Raw genomic sequence first — 14165 nt, 5'->3', positions numbered from 1 at the left:
AATCCCAATTCGTTGTATGATCTTTTGACTCGGTTTCTTACCTTTTTTTAGTTTAGAAGTATAGCAAAAGTGCTAGTTTTTGTTAAAATAGCCCTTAAGAGATGTGCTAAACAAATGATCTTTAGATTTTCTTATTTGCCATCGAGTACAAACTATTTTGATTGAAAAATTAGCAAATTCTTTAATATAGACATTTTCAAGTGCTTAAGGGATTTTTAGGAAATTTTGAGAATTTTTACTCGCTTAAATCAAAAGAATTTGTTTTTAGCCATGTTATTACTTTCTTGTTTAAGAACATAAATGTTTTTGATCGATAAATATATATATATTTTTTTTCTAAATAAAATTGCCAGCTATTGAGTGGAATTGGAAGCAATTACTCAAGTTTTCTTTTATCTCAATTTATTATTTAAAAAATTGTATCCTAATAATGATATTTGTGTAATAATTTGAGGCATTGGAAATACAAATTTGGATGGAATTTAAGAGACTGCACAAGAAGAGATATACAGATACATTCCTAAGTAGATATGTGCATATACATATATAGTAAGTCAGATGAACTCAAAGAACATACATATGGTCAAAAGATAGATAAAATAATGTTTTTGTATATGTTTGATGTGTTTGTTGAATCTTCTCTTAAAGCCAAACAAGAAGTTGTCTATTCTTAGTCTAGTACTTAATCTAAAGCGGTTAGTAGTCAGGGTTTTGCCTCATTTTATGGCACCAGCACTCATTTGGCTTTGACCAAGCCTGTGGACGATGCTGCAGTCCTTCGTGACTGTGTGAATGTGCTACAACATCAACTTCGCATCCTTCTGCCAGGGAAAGGGGCAGACAGGGGAAGAAACACAAAGGGAGAGAGAGAGGAGGGAGCATAAATTATTCATTTGGGGTCCTAATCGCTTATTTTTTGGGTTGATTTGACACTTCCTTTGAGACAAGTTCGATTATTCAATAGCGTAAGGGAATTATGATTAACTACTTTAGATTTGATGCTAGGAATATATTTAGACAAATTTTAATTCTATAAGTGTAATACTTCACATCTTAAAACTACATTGAAAACTTCTAGTGCCACAAGTTTTGAGGTTGAGCTAAGAAATTTGTTTGTAATTAATTTTTTAACTAGAAAGTAGAATTATAGAATTATATTGTTCGCTCTTCTGTTATACATTTCAATCCCTTTCAAATTTTTTGCCATTTATGTAAATTTCTTTAGATAAAATAAATATTTGATTAGGTTTAAATGAATACACAATAAAAATTCAATAGTTTTGAGGCCTTTAGTCTATTAATAAACACATACTTATGGTTATTTGCCTATATCATATCAGTTTATCCTTTCTATTGTAGACCATTTAGCTAAAATTCCTTAAAAAACGCTTCAGAAATCACTCCACTTTTGTCGAACTTTTAGCCCAGCTATCTAAGATGCCCGAGTCAAGCAATTGAGACCAAATTTAAACTCGTTTTATTGCAAATATTTGTTTCCTATTTATGCCATGGCATAACAATTTACATTTACTTTCGAACGACAACCTTAGATCATTAAAAAAATGATGTCTTTTAATTGTTTACAATACGAAACAAAAACCCATAATGAGGATGACTTTGCGACTCGCAAAAGTTACAAAACTCTAAAAAAAAAAAAACAATTTGGTGTCATCGAAACAGAATCACAGATTATGCGTCTCAATGGGGCTCAGACACGCCCACAACTTTCCCGCAAAGAGTGACAGAAGACAAGAAGATGTTGCAATTTGGACATACTTTCCCACATACCACAACAGTGGAACGAGAGGAAGGGAGACAGATTTTCTTAGTGTCAATTGGCAGCAGCCTTGCAATTTTGTTTGAATGGTTGGCAGAGGGAAGGGGACAAGGAGCCACTGGAGCTAGCGGCTCATATGGAGAGAATGGGGAATCGTGACTTGTGATTTCTTCATTGGAATTTCACGAATCGCATTCATCTTCAACTTGAGATCTCGTTTTTTGTGTTGTTGTTGTCAGCAGTTGCATTAAAATTACCTACATATTAAATGTCTGCATTTTGCTACCAAACAACCCAAGACAGCAACAACAAATGCCAACAACAACAAATGCAAAATTATAATTATAAACAATTGTCAGTGAGTACTTAAGACTCATTTGTTTTGCTTTTGAGGTCAAATGTTTGCTTTATTTACTGGGCCTTATCTTTGAATGGCTTAGTCATAAATGTTTAACGACCTCCAAAATTGCTACCAACAACAGCACCCACATTCCACTACCGCCCACTCAACCTCCCGCACCATTATGACCACAGCATGACATTTTGGCATATGAAAATTTGCATGACTTTTTGGAAAATTAGATTTTTCCACCTATTTGCACGGTGCCTTCTAAAAACACTAAAATACATAAAAATCGCATATTGCGCAATCTTCTGCTTGAATGCATGTCATTTGCCTCTGTTTTGTATGGCCTTCTTGTGTGTGTGTGTGTGTGTGTGCGGGTGTGTGGGTCTTTGGGTTAGTGGGTGGTGGGTTGTGGGATGAAAGGCTCAAATATGGATAGACATATGTTGTGAATTGCCAATTTTTTGTAGGCCAAAACAAAGGAAAATTTTAAAATTGGAATTGCTGATCCTTAAAAATATTAACAATAACATCTAACAGAAGATTAGCTGACCTTGTTTTAATCTCTAATGCTTTTTCTTAATAATTATTTTTATTTATTAAAAAATGTGACAAAATTTCCATAATTGTTCAAAATTAATTCCAAGACTAAAGCGATTTTGAAGTTAAGATCTGAATATGATAAACTATTTACTTGAAGTCAATCAGTTCATCTATGAATGTCCTTTTTGAAAGAAAAGCTTATGTTTTTTGAGATTTCTTCTACCCTGAATCGATAATATAGTTTTTATCATATTTTTGGGGTTGAATAGATTGTGATATTTAAACATTTTCAAGTTATTTTAAACTACAAAATATGTGACCATTCGGGCATTAAGCCAAGTCGTTCTTAATTATGTAATGAATAAATTTTAGTCCACTAATTAAAAGAGTAATGACGAAATCAACTTTTTATTTAATTTCAAAAAAAGTTCACTACTTTTTTTTAATGCCAATTAAAAAGTAATGCTTAAGGGCACAACAAAGATAGAAAGAAAGAGACAAAGAAAGAAAGAAATTAGAAATAAAGAAGTTACTTTTTTTTAGATTATATTATTTTAATTAGCAGACTATAAATATTTTCTGCTTTTCTTTTTCTATTATGTGAAAAATATCTTTTGACTATATATTCTCATATATTATTTCTTTCCCAACCATCAACCATTTGGAAGATTGTTTTATCCGAAATCACCATGTTTCAAAAATTTTATTCAATTATGATACATTGAGGCCAATTTAAAAAAAAAGCAGATTATTTTAATACTTTAAGCAAATACTCTTTCATATGCTAGAAATCTGTTTTATATAAAGGATTATGACAAAAAATTATGACACTAAAAGGAGTCGAAACTGATTAAAACAAGGAATAAGATCTAATTTATTCAAAAAGAGTCAAATGACTCTGTATTTAGAATAAATATCAAAGAAGTTAAATTCGGCTATGCCGAAGTTTATATACCCTTGCAGTCCTTGACAATAATAATTTCACATGTTCAAAATTTGTTTTCTGCAACTCAATTCATTAATATATGTACAAACAAAACAATTTTACTCTTCATACTATGTACAATTTGTTCTTCTTCTTCCCTCATTCCCTAAGCAAAGCAACGCACGCATACACATACAGTTTATGTAGCGTTGCGTCTGTGTGTGTATGCATGTGCTCTGTTAACAGATGGTGACGTAGTAGGCAGCAAGCAGAGCTGCCGGCAGCGATTGAACCGATTTATATAGACTGTAACTTGTGTTCTATTTATCCGATCAGGGGTCAAATTTTGGGATCTGAGATTTTATATCAAATTCTATTATATTGGTAAATTTCATGGGGATACTCCAATTTTTGCAAAAATTTTTGTTCCAGAGCTATATGATATAGTAGTCCGATCCCAAAGATTTTCATACTTTATCTCACCCGGGTAAAAAAAAAGCTCCCAAAAAAATTTCATCCCGATAGCTCTTAAGATGGCTGAGTAAAACGCGTACGCACCGACGGACAGACGGACAGACGGACATGGCTATATCGACTTAGCTTCTCATGCTGATCAAGAATATATATACTTTATGGGGTCGGAAACGTCTCCTTCTGTGCGTTACAAACATCTGACCAATTTTATAATACCCTCTGCAAGGGTATAAAAAGCTCGTTTATGAAGATTTCAGCAGTCCTCGGTAGACGAGTTGTCTAAGTGACCCAGTCATTTGAGCAACTGAACAACGAGGATCCGGGTTCGAATCCCAGGCTAGTGTATGGATGTAGTTTTCGTCTAAGCCGAAGGCCTTAGTTGCCAGTGCTTGTAAAATATAGTTAGGTTGATAGTTTAAAACTATATCCTATACTTATAATAATAATAATAATAATACTAATGAAGATTTCAAATGGTTTCGAAAATGATTCAAGAAGAGATTCGTATAGAATGACAACTAAAATGAAATGCTAAATGAAATGTTACATCCTTCACAAAAAGGTCCTAATTTGACCCTTCAATTTCTTTATTTTTAAATGAATTAGTACATTGAAAGTAATTAAAAAGAAACATTTAAATTAAACTTGTTAGTTTTGGTATAAAATACTTTAATTTACCTTACATCAGAAGACATTTCCCTTTCATTTCTTTTGAACAAGATGACTTTATGTGAATAACTATTAATATCTTATCTTATGATATTATATAATTGTTTGTTTCCCACTTACAAGGGGAACTTTAGGTATGCCAATCTAAAATATCTAAAATTCATTCAAATCGGTGATTCGCATATCTAAAGTTCCCCTTGTTAAACTCAACAAATGATTATGGTCATTAATGAATATTAGTTATTTAATGATTAGTTATAAATATTATATGTTAAACATAAAAGAGTTTATAGCCATGACAATAAAGGCTTGTGGTCTTTCATATATTAAAAGGCCATTAAAGCTTCTTTTTGTTTTTGAAAATAATTTAAATTAGTTGCTAATAAGATAAATATTTCATCAATTGAATGACAAAAACTGAGCCTATGCAAGTCGAAACAGAAATCAAATGAGTGGATATTGGCTCAAGAGCTTATCAAGTTATAAGTCTTTCCAGGAATTAAAAATTAAACTTTTAGCACTAACCATAGAATACATACATAGATGCGTCAAACTCAAGTTTTTTTGATTACAAATGCTAGCCTGAGTCTGGAACCCCAGAGAACTTCGGCAAAAGCCGAACAGCGTAGAACCCCAGAGAGCGGTCGCAGCGAGAGCGAAAAACGTTCGCTCGCAGCACTGTCGCTACGCATCGAAAATAATTCAGTCTGCCACAGATCGCAGAACGATGAACACATGTCTGTGTCGCTGTGTTCTCGTTTTGCATATGTATGCGTACACTCGTCGGTACATGCTCAGGCTTCGTAGTGTGTGTGTGTGACGTGAAGTTGTACAACATCTCATTTCAATAGCTCCCTCAACCAAAATTTTTAATTTTCGACAAAAAAGCGACAATGCGAATAGGTAATGCCTCTGTGAAAAGAATATCAAGAAGTATTGGCATCAGCTTCGTATGTGTCAGGGTGGCTGTGCCGATAGAGTGCTCGCTTGGCGATCGGAATATCTCTGGTTCGAATCCCAACTCGGTTATCGTTAATGAAGGTTACTTTTTGTTTATTTTTATTTTTTTATTTATTTCTATTTTGTTTTTTTTTTCTTTTTTGTTTATATTTTTTTTATTTATTTTTATATGAATAAAAAAATAGACAGAAAAAAACCTTCATTAACGATAATCGAGTTGGGATTCGAACCAGAGATATTCCGATCGCCAAGCGAGCACTCTATCGGCACAGCCACCCTGACACATACGAAGCTGATGCCAATACTTCTTGATATTCTTTTCACAGAGGCATTACCTATTCGCATTGTCGCTTTTTTGTCGAAAATTAAAAATTTTGGTTGAGGGAGCTATTGAAATGAGATGTTGTACAACTTCACGTCACACACACACACTACGAAGCCTGAGCATGTACCGACGAGTGTACGCATACATATGCAAAACGAGAGCACAGCGACACAGACATGCGCTCATCGTTCTGCGATCTGTGGCAGACTGAATTATTTTCGATGTGTAGCGACACTGCGGCCGCTCTCTGGGGTTCTACGCTGTTCGGCTTTTGCCGAAGTTCTCTGGGGTTCCACGCTCAGGCTAGCATTTGTAATCAAAATGAAGCAAGTAAGTCGACTCGTCGACTTGGGTATACCATACACCAGGTGAAAGAAATATTTAAAATTGCGAAAACCAAATGTATGTCTATTAAATTGTTTTTACATGTTTCATAGTATGTGCTATCTCGCTCACTCTACGAACACACGAGCACTCTAGCGCCGCCACTAGCCAACGGCCAATTCTGGCCTTGTGGACCGCTTAGTAAAATACGTTCATACGCGTATTTTGCATGTTTCTAGTCCGATTTCAATAAAATTTGGTAGTTTGATAGAAATAGATAAGAATAATTAGTCTGCCGAATTTGAATGCGATAGTCAAAAAAATACAGGAGGAAATCGGTTTTTTCTAAATTATGGAGGCGGAAGTGGGCGTGGCAAAATATGAAAATATATATACTCTGCGCGCATACTAAGCCAGTATACATACTAAATTTGGTGACTTTAGCTTTGTTTGTTTTTGATAAAATCAGTTTTGTTTAATTTGCGGGGGCGGAAGTGGGCGTGGCAAAATTTTTAAATAGCCAGTTTTTGCGCGTCTATTAAACTAGTCTGCATACCAAATTTGATGTCGGTAGCTGTCATAGTTTTTAAGAAAATTAGTTTTATGTAAATTCCGGGGGCGGAAGGGGGCGTGGCAAAAGTTTAAACAATTAGTTTCTGCGCGCTAACTAAACGAGCATATAAACCAAATTTGATGTCTCAAGCTATTATACTTTTTAAGAAAAACAGTTTTGTGTGATTCCAGGGGGCGTAAGGGGGCGTGGCAAAAAGTTTGAACAATTCATTTCTGCTCGCTGACTAATCGGATATACAAACTAAATTTGATGTCTCTAGCTGTCATACTTTTTAAGAAAAACAGTTTTATGTGATTCCTGGGGGCGTAGGGGGCGTGGCCGAAATTCCAATTAACTCTGTAAGTGTACATAATACACGAGTATACATACCAAATTTGGTGGCTCTAGCTCTTATAGTCTCCGAGATCTGCGTGTTCATACGGACGGACGGACGGACGGACAGACGGACATGGCTAGATCGACTCGGCTGTTCATCCTGATCAAGAATATATATACTTTATAGGGTCGGAGAAGCTTCCTTCTGCCTGTTACATTTATTTTGGGGCCTTTTAAATATCCTTTTTCCCCTTGGGGGTATGGTATAAAAACGGAGTTCGCCGTGCACTGTCGAAAAGTGCACTCAAACTGAACCCGGAACCCTGAACAATTCCTCACTAACCAACTTTGTCACAACTCCCAACTATTCCTATGCACTTACGTGAGTTTATATCTCCACTATGTGCAAATACTAAAAAGATGCGAGGAATTAAGCGATTAATTCAATATAGAAAAAAAACATAAATTAGAGAAAACGGCGGTTTTGGATTCGATAATAGATGATTCCCTTGATTGGCGGTCGTACGCAGATGTGAACCTCTTTGGAAGAGAATTAAAGGGTCTCATGGACACTGGAGCGTCAATTAGTTGTGTAGGTGGAAATTTGGCGACAGAATTTATCAACGAATAGCTACCCCTTAAGACGGTAAAAACCATGGTGCACACAGCAGATGGACAAAAACAAGCCATTCTAGGAAAGACTCTTACCTCTGTTAGCTTTCGAGGAATCGAAAAACCAATAACTCTTTATGTTGTACCCTCGCTGGCACAGAATCTCTATTTAGGCATAAACTTTTGGAGAGCCTTTAATTTGTTACCGGCCTTTTTGGCGTATAAAGAAAAAGAACCAACCGTAGCTTGTATTAATCTCGATAACGAATTAAATGTGTCATTATCCGAATCCCAGAAAAAACACTTACTTAAAACCAGTCAATTGTTTCCATCCTTCGAGGAAAAAGGATTAGGAAAAACCAGCTGGCTGTCACTTGAAATTGATGTAGGTGATGCAAAAGCGATCAAACAGCGGCACTATGCTGTATCTCCGGCCATAGAAAAATTAATGTACCAAGAGATAGATCGTATGCTTGCCCTTGGGGTAATAGAAGAATCAAATAGCCCCTGGTCATCACCTGTTGTACTGGTGCGCAAACCAGGAAAAGTTCGATTATGTATTGACAGTCGAAAACTTAATGAAGTCACGATTAAAAATGCTTATCCTATGCCTTTAATTGACGGAGTCGGTTACCGAAAGCAGAATTTATTTCAAGTATTGATCTAAAGGATGCTTATTGGCAAATACCGCTAGCCGCTAGTGACCGCGAGAAAACGGCATTTACCATACCAGGAAGACCTCTCTATCAGTTTACTGTAATGCCCTTCGGTTTGTCAAACGCCCCTCAAACAATGTCCAAACTTATGGATCGAGTGATACCACCAAGTTTGCGAAATGAAATTTTTATATACTTAGATGACCTTTCAGTAGTTTGAGAGACATATTTCAGTATTATCTGAGTTAGCTAATAGACTAATCCTAGCGGGACTTACAATTAATTTGAGAAAAAGCAGTTTTTGTCTCAAAGAAGTCAAATATCTTGGCCATGTTATTGGTAATGGAACCATTAGGACGGACCCTGATAAGGTGTCAGCGATCCAAGAATTCCCAGTGCCCAAGTCTGTAAAGCAAGTACGTAGGTTTTTAGGTCTCACGGGATGGTATCATAAGTTTATAAAAAATTATGCTGGTATTGCCGCACCCATTTCCGACACGTTAAAGCACAAACGAAAATTCATTTGGTCTGAAGAAGCACAAAATGCATTTGATCGGTTAAAATATTCTCTGTGTACTACATAGCCCTAATTTTAACGCTCCTTTTTCTATACACTGTGATGCTAGTCATACAGGTGTAGGAGGTGTACTTATGCAAATCGATAACGAAGAAAATGAAGTGCCAATCGCCTTCATGTCACGAAAACTAAATCAGTGTCAAAGGGCTTATTCCGTAACAGAAAAAGAATGCCTTGCGGCTGTCCTATGTGTAAAAAAAATTTCGAGCTTATATTGAGGGTCAAGAATTCTCTATTATTACAGATCACGCGTCCCTAAAATGGTTAATGACGCAAGTTGACTTAAGTTCTAGATTGGCGAGATGGGCACTTAAACTGCAAGGATTCTCATTTAAAATAATGCATAGGAAAGGCTCACGAAATATAGTTCCTGACGCTTTATCCCGAGTACATACTGATGATATATCAGCTATTACCTTAGCAACTGGTTTCGATCTGTCGTCAGACGCCTTCGACGCTGATGAATATAAAGATTTAAAAGCTAAGATTCAATTAAAGCAATCCCAGCTACCCGATGTCAAGGTTATAGACAAATACATTTATCGGCGATCAGAACACGCATCCGGTGATCGTGTAGCGGATGACCTGTGCTGGAAGCTTTGGATTCCAAAATCGTTAGTTCTGGATTTGATCCAACAAAATCACGAAGACCACCTAGCGGCGCACAGTGGGATAAATAAAACACTGGAGCGGATCAGACGCTATTTTTATTGGCCCAACCTAATAGGTGATGTAAAGGAATTTATTGCGAACTGTTCTGTTTGTAAGACTACTAAGCATTCGAACACCTATTTGCGTCCCCCAATGGCCAAACCAGAGCAAACATATAGGGTTTTTCAAAAAATTATACATAGACTTTTTAGGCCCATATCCCAGAAGCAAACTCGGAAAAATAGGGATCTTCGTAGTTCTCGATCATTTCACTAAATTTCCTTTTTTAAAAGCTGTTCGAAAATTTACTGCAGATGCTGTTATTACCTATCTGGAAACAGAATTGTTCCATTGCTTTGGCATTCCCGAAGTAGTTGTATCAGACAACGGATCTCAGTTCAAATCCCATCAGTTTAAAGCACTGGTGGAGAAGTATAACGTTCGACATTCCTTTACCGCAGCGGATGCCCCACAAGCAAACGCGTCCGAACGGGTAAATAGATCGGTGTTAGCTGCAATAAAGTCTTATGTGAACAAAGATCAGACCAATTGGGATGAAAACCTTAGTTCAGTTGCATGTGCGCTAAGATCCAGTTGGCATTCGGCCATCAATAATAGTCCGTACCGTGTATGTTTTGGCCAACAAATGATAACGAACGGTGCAACTTACCCCCTGTTAAGAAGTTTAAACCTATTAGAGGATAGATCTATTCAGTTTGACCGTACTGATTCTCTGGAAATAATTCGTCAGACGGCGATCAAGGCTGTAGCAAAACAGCATGAACGCAACGAAAAACATATAATTTGAGAAGTCGAGACGTGTCATTTCAACCAGGTCAAGAAGTGTACCGACGTAATTTTCAGTTAAGTAATTATGCAAAGGGTTTCTCAGCCAAGTTAGCTCCAACGTTTATAAAAGCCAGAGTCCGTCAGCGGATTGGAACTAGTTATTACGAACTAGAGGATATGCAAGGGAGAATGATAGGGAAATTCCATGCAAAAGACATTAAACAATAGGGCATTATTTATTATCTGCTTTATTCCAAGCGGTATCCCACTTTGATGTTTAACAACCACCAAAGTATGATTTTGTCGGGGAGGTGTGTAACATGCGCTTGTCGTTCAAAATTTGAAAACGCAACCGAAAATGGGTAATCGTGGAGACAACCCATTTAGCTTGTTTTTAGTATCCGAATCAGTACATAGTGTTATCGATAATTTATGACCTTACGTATTCACGTAAGTCGTCACGTATCGATCGGTGAGATATCGGCTTAAAGCTCATCCCTAGATTAAAGAATATTGGCGAAAGGAAAATTAAAAGATTAAAATACTCGTGGCCTCGTTCTTTCTTAACTCAACTCCCAAAGGAGACGGAGGTGCTACACTCCTCGCTGCCAACTTCACGGCGATCTTTGCTGCACCCACCGCGTGTATCGTGCAAGAAAAAAATATAACCCTTTTAATTGCATCCTTCATAGGATTGCCCAACAAAACACCCAACTTGGTTCTGGTGTAGTTTCTGGTAGTGCATTGGAGAGAATATCGCAGAAATTAATTCCGCGTCCAATAACATCGTTTTTTTTGTGGCGTTTTGGCTATCGCCGCTCCAATCGGATTAAATTTATTCCAAAATTTGTGTGGCTGTGGTGTCGCTCTCCATAGGGTAAATATATTTATAATTGTTTGACGTGTAGCTTATTCTCCTGTTCCTACTAGGGACTGGTACCACAAGTACGTAGCAGATTACGCACGAGTGGTAGACCGCCAAGTCCGATTTTTCAACTGAGGAAAGAGGACTCAGTCTCAATGAATTAACGAAACGTTGAGCGAAGGAAGTTTTAACCTGCGCCTTTCTGTCCATTTTTGACCGGACTCATTCCGAAAAAGAACACGTGGTTTTGTGCAGTGCAGCCGTAAAATAATCAGGATGGGTGCGTTTAAAAGCCCCTTCAAATTTAATGGTGTCTATGCATTCGAGCCTCTCGGTCCTGCCAATGATTATCGCGAGTACTTAACCATAAAAGAAAGATCTTTCGCCGCTGGACTAAAACTGTAAGTCAAACCTTAAAAAAAAAAAAAAACTTATTAATTGATTCGGGTTATTCGTTTTTGGAGCCTTTGAATATGTTGGACGTTGGTGCCATTGCCAATACTTGAATTTATTAGGAAATTTAACCGTGTAGTTGTTATTCTTATCCTTTTTCTCTCCCGGCATCAGTTTGATATGATTCGATTTTTTGTAAATTTGATTCAATTTGGTTTTTGTAACATAATCTCAAGTTAACGAGTAAGATAATTATGTTTGATAACCGCATTGCTACATCGTATATAGTATGAAATTGAGGATAAGATCCAAACTTATTTTTCGACCAGTATTTAGTTTAAGATTTCAAAGTATGAAGATAAGCTTGAATAGCCCAAAAGAACAAATACTACTTTAGGGACCTCTACATATTAACTTCATTAATTCTGAATAATATTAAGTTCGTTTGTTTCCGAAAGAGATATTAAGAATGAATTAAATTAGGAAATGAATCCTGCCTTGTTCATAAGTTTAGAAATTAATAAAACTATTGTTCTTTGAAATGAACTCCCTATAATCGTTAAATTTTGGGGAACCATGCAACCGACTGAGAGATAACAAGAGGCCGTAAGATATGTTGGAGGGATCCTCAATTCAGGCGTGGCCCGAGGATCATGGTAGGGTGGGCGTTTACATGATAGGCCTATAGGATATCATAAGTACGCGAATTTAAAATTTTAAAAATTGTATCGAATGTGAGTAACTATAGTTCTGGCTAATCTCTATCGTATAACCCACTCCCAGCCGACCTGACCCTAGCCGAACCTATCGCGTACTTGGCCAGCACTATGCACGAACATCTGCTCAACACTCCTTGTGAGATTCAACGTTACATGCTACAAAGTCTGGATTCGCTGTCGCTTCAAGATTCTGCCTTAAGAAACACATACACACAAAAATACATGCACATACATACACACATATATAAATCGGTGCAGACACATACATATGTATATATATATATATGAATGTGCTAATATTAATTGAAATCTTTTGAAACTTAGAAACTAAAAAGGGAGTAAAATCAATCAATCGCGTTGCATTTTTTATCACCGTCTCACAGGAGTCGCCGCTTACAATTTGGCCCTCTTTGGCACTCCGATGGCCTCGAGTACCCCCCGATGTCTCCAGATGCTGGAACAAGATCTGCAGATACTCATCCCCGATGTTTCATGAAGTGGGCAGCATGTTGCGAATGATCCCAACACTTGAAAGTGACCGTAATATCGGCTGTCTCCCAATTCTCGCGGACCTGAGTATGAGGATTTGTTAATTAGTTACAGAATTATTAAACCATTTAGAAATGTAAATTGCTCACCGCATGATTCGATGATGGTGGACCGATTGGATCGTCCTTGGAGACAAAGAACAGGGCTGGCGACTTCAATAGAGTCGAATGGAACATTTGACTCGATCTCATATAATGAATATGTGGAATGGAATGTCTTCATATGGTAAAGCGTATAATTTCTCAATGCACTCTGCATCCGGGCGTTCTTGGGAAATATGGATTTGGGCAGACCCACAGGTATTTCCGTAATATCGGCAGCACTATCCCATATCTGGCAAACGAAACGATCCAATATGCTGCCATAACGTTCCATATCCCTTGACATCTGCAACATTATCTCGCCCAACTGATATGCACCCACCGAGAAACCATGCATCACAATTGGCTCATAAGCGTTGTTGTTCTCCAGGAATTTTAAAGTCTCGGCGGCCACAACCTAGAATCAAAATATATAGTTATAGTGATATCGGATCATAATGATATATATATTTGTGTTGACTTACCTGCGTTCCTTTAGCGGGCCACAACAATTGCCAAGGTGTTATATGGACAAGTACCACATTATTTCCACATTTGGAGTTCACATAATTTTATTCCAAATATGTTCAAAAAAATATTTTCACATATGACGTATAAATATCGTAGCAATATGCAAAGTGTGACCCTGTGGCAACTCTGTGACACTGCAATGTTGCCGAACGCCAAAATTTTCCGAGTTAAGTTTTTGCGAACACGCGGTTTACATAGTGAAAATTTATACTTATATTTAAAGTGAAAGTGAGATAAAAAAGAAGATGCTAGGAAAAGGGAATAATTTATGTAACAATTGAGTGCTACTTTCATCTATGAAAATTTATACTTATATTTAAAGTGAAAGTGAGATAAAAAAGGAAGATGCTAGGAAAAGGGAATAATTTATGTAACAATTGAGTGCTACTTTCATCTATGTGAAAATTTATACTTATATTTAAAGTGAAAGTGATATAAAAAAAGAAGATGCTAGGAAAAGGGAATAATTTATGTAACAATTGAGTGCTACTTTCATCTATGTACATATGTA

At 36.6% G+C, this 14165-nt stretch overlaps 1 pseudogene; it reads right to left on the bottom strand.

The window, feature by feature from the left end:
• Positions 1-12887: 12887 nt before the first annotated feature.
• LOC137572495 (uncharacterized) lies at positions 12888-13692 on the bottom strand (annotated as a pseudogene).
• Positions 13693-14165: the final 473 nt, after the last annotated feature.

The sequence above is a fragment of the Drosophila tropicalis genome, unplaced genomic scaffold (assembly GCF_018151085.1).
Source record: "Drosophila tropicalis isolate 14030-0801.00 unplaced genomic scaffold, ASM1815108v1 contig_333, whole genome shotgun sequence".
NCBI classification, from domain to species: Eukaryota; Metazoa; Arthropoda; class Insecta; order Diptera; family Drosophilidae; genus Drosophila; species Drosophila tropicalis.
The sequence above is the reverse complement of the archived record's forward strand: the minus strand, read 5'-3'. Positions and strand labels throughout refer to the sequence as shown.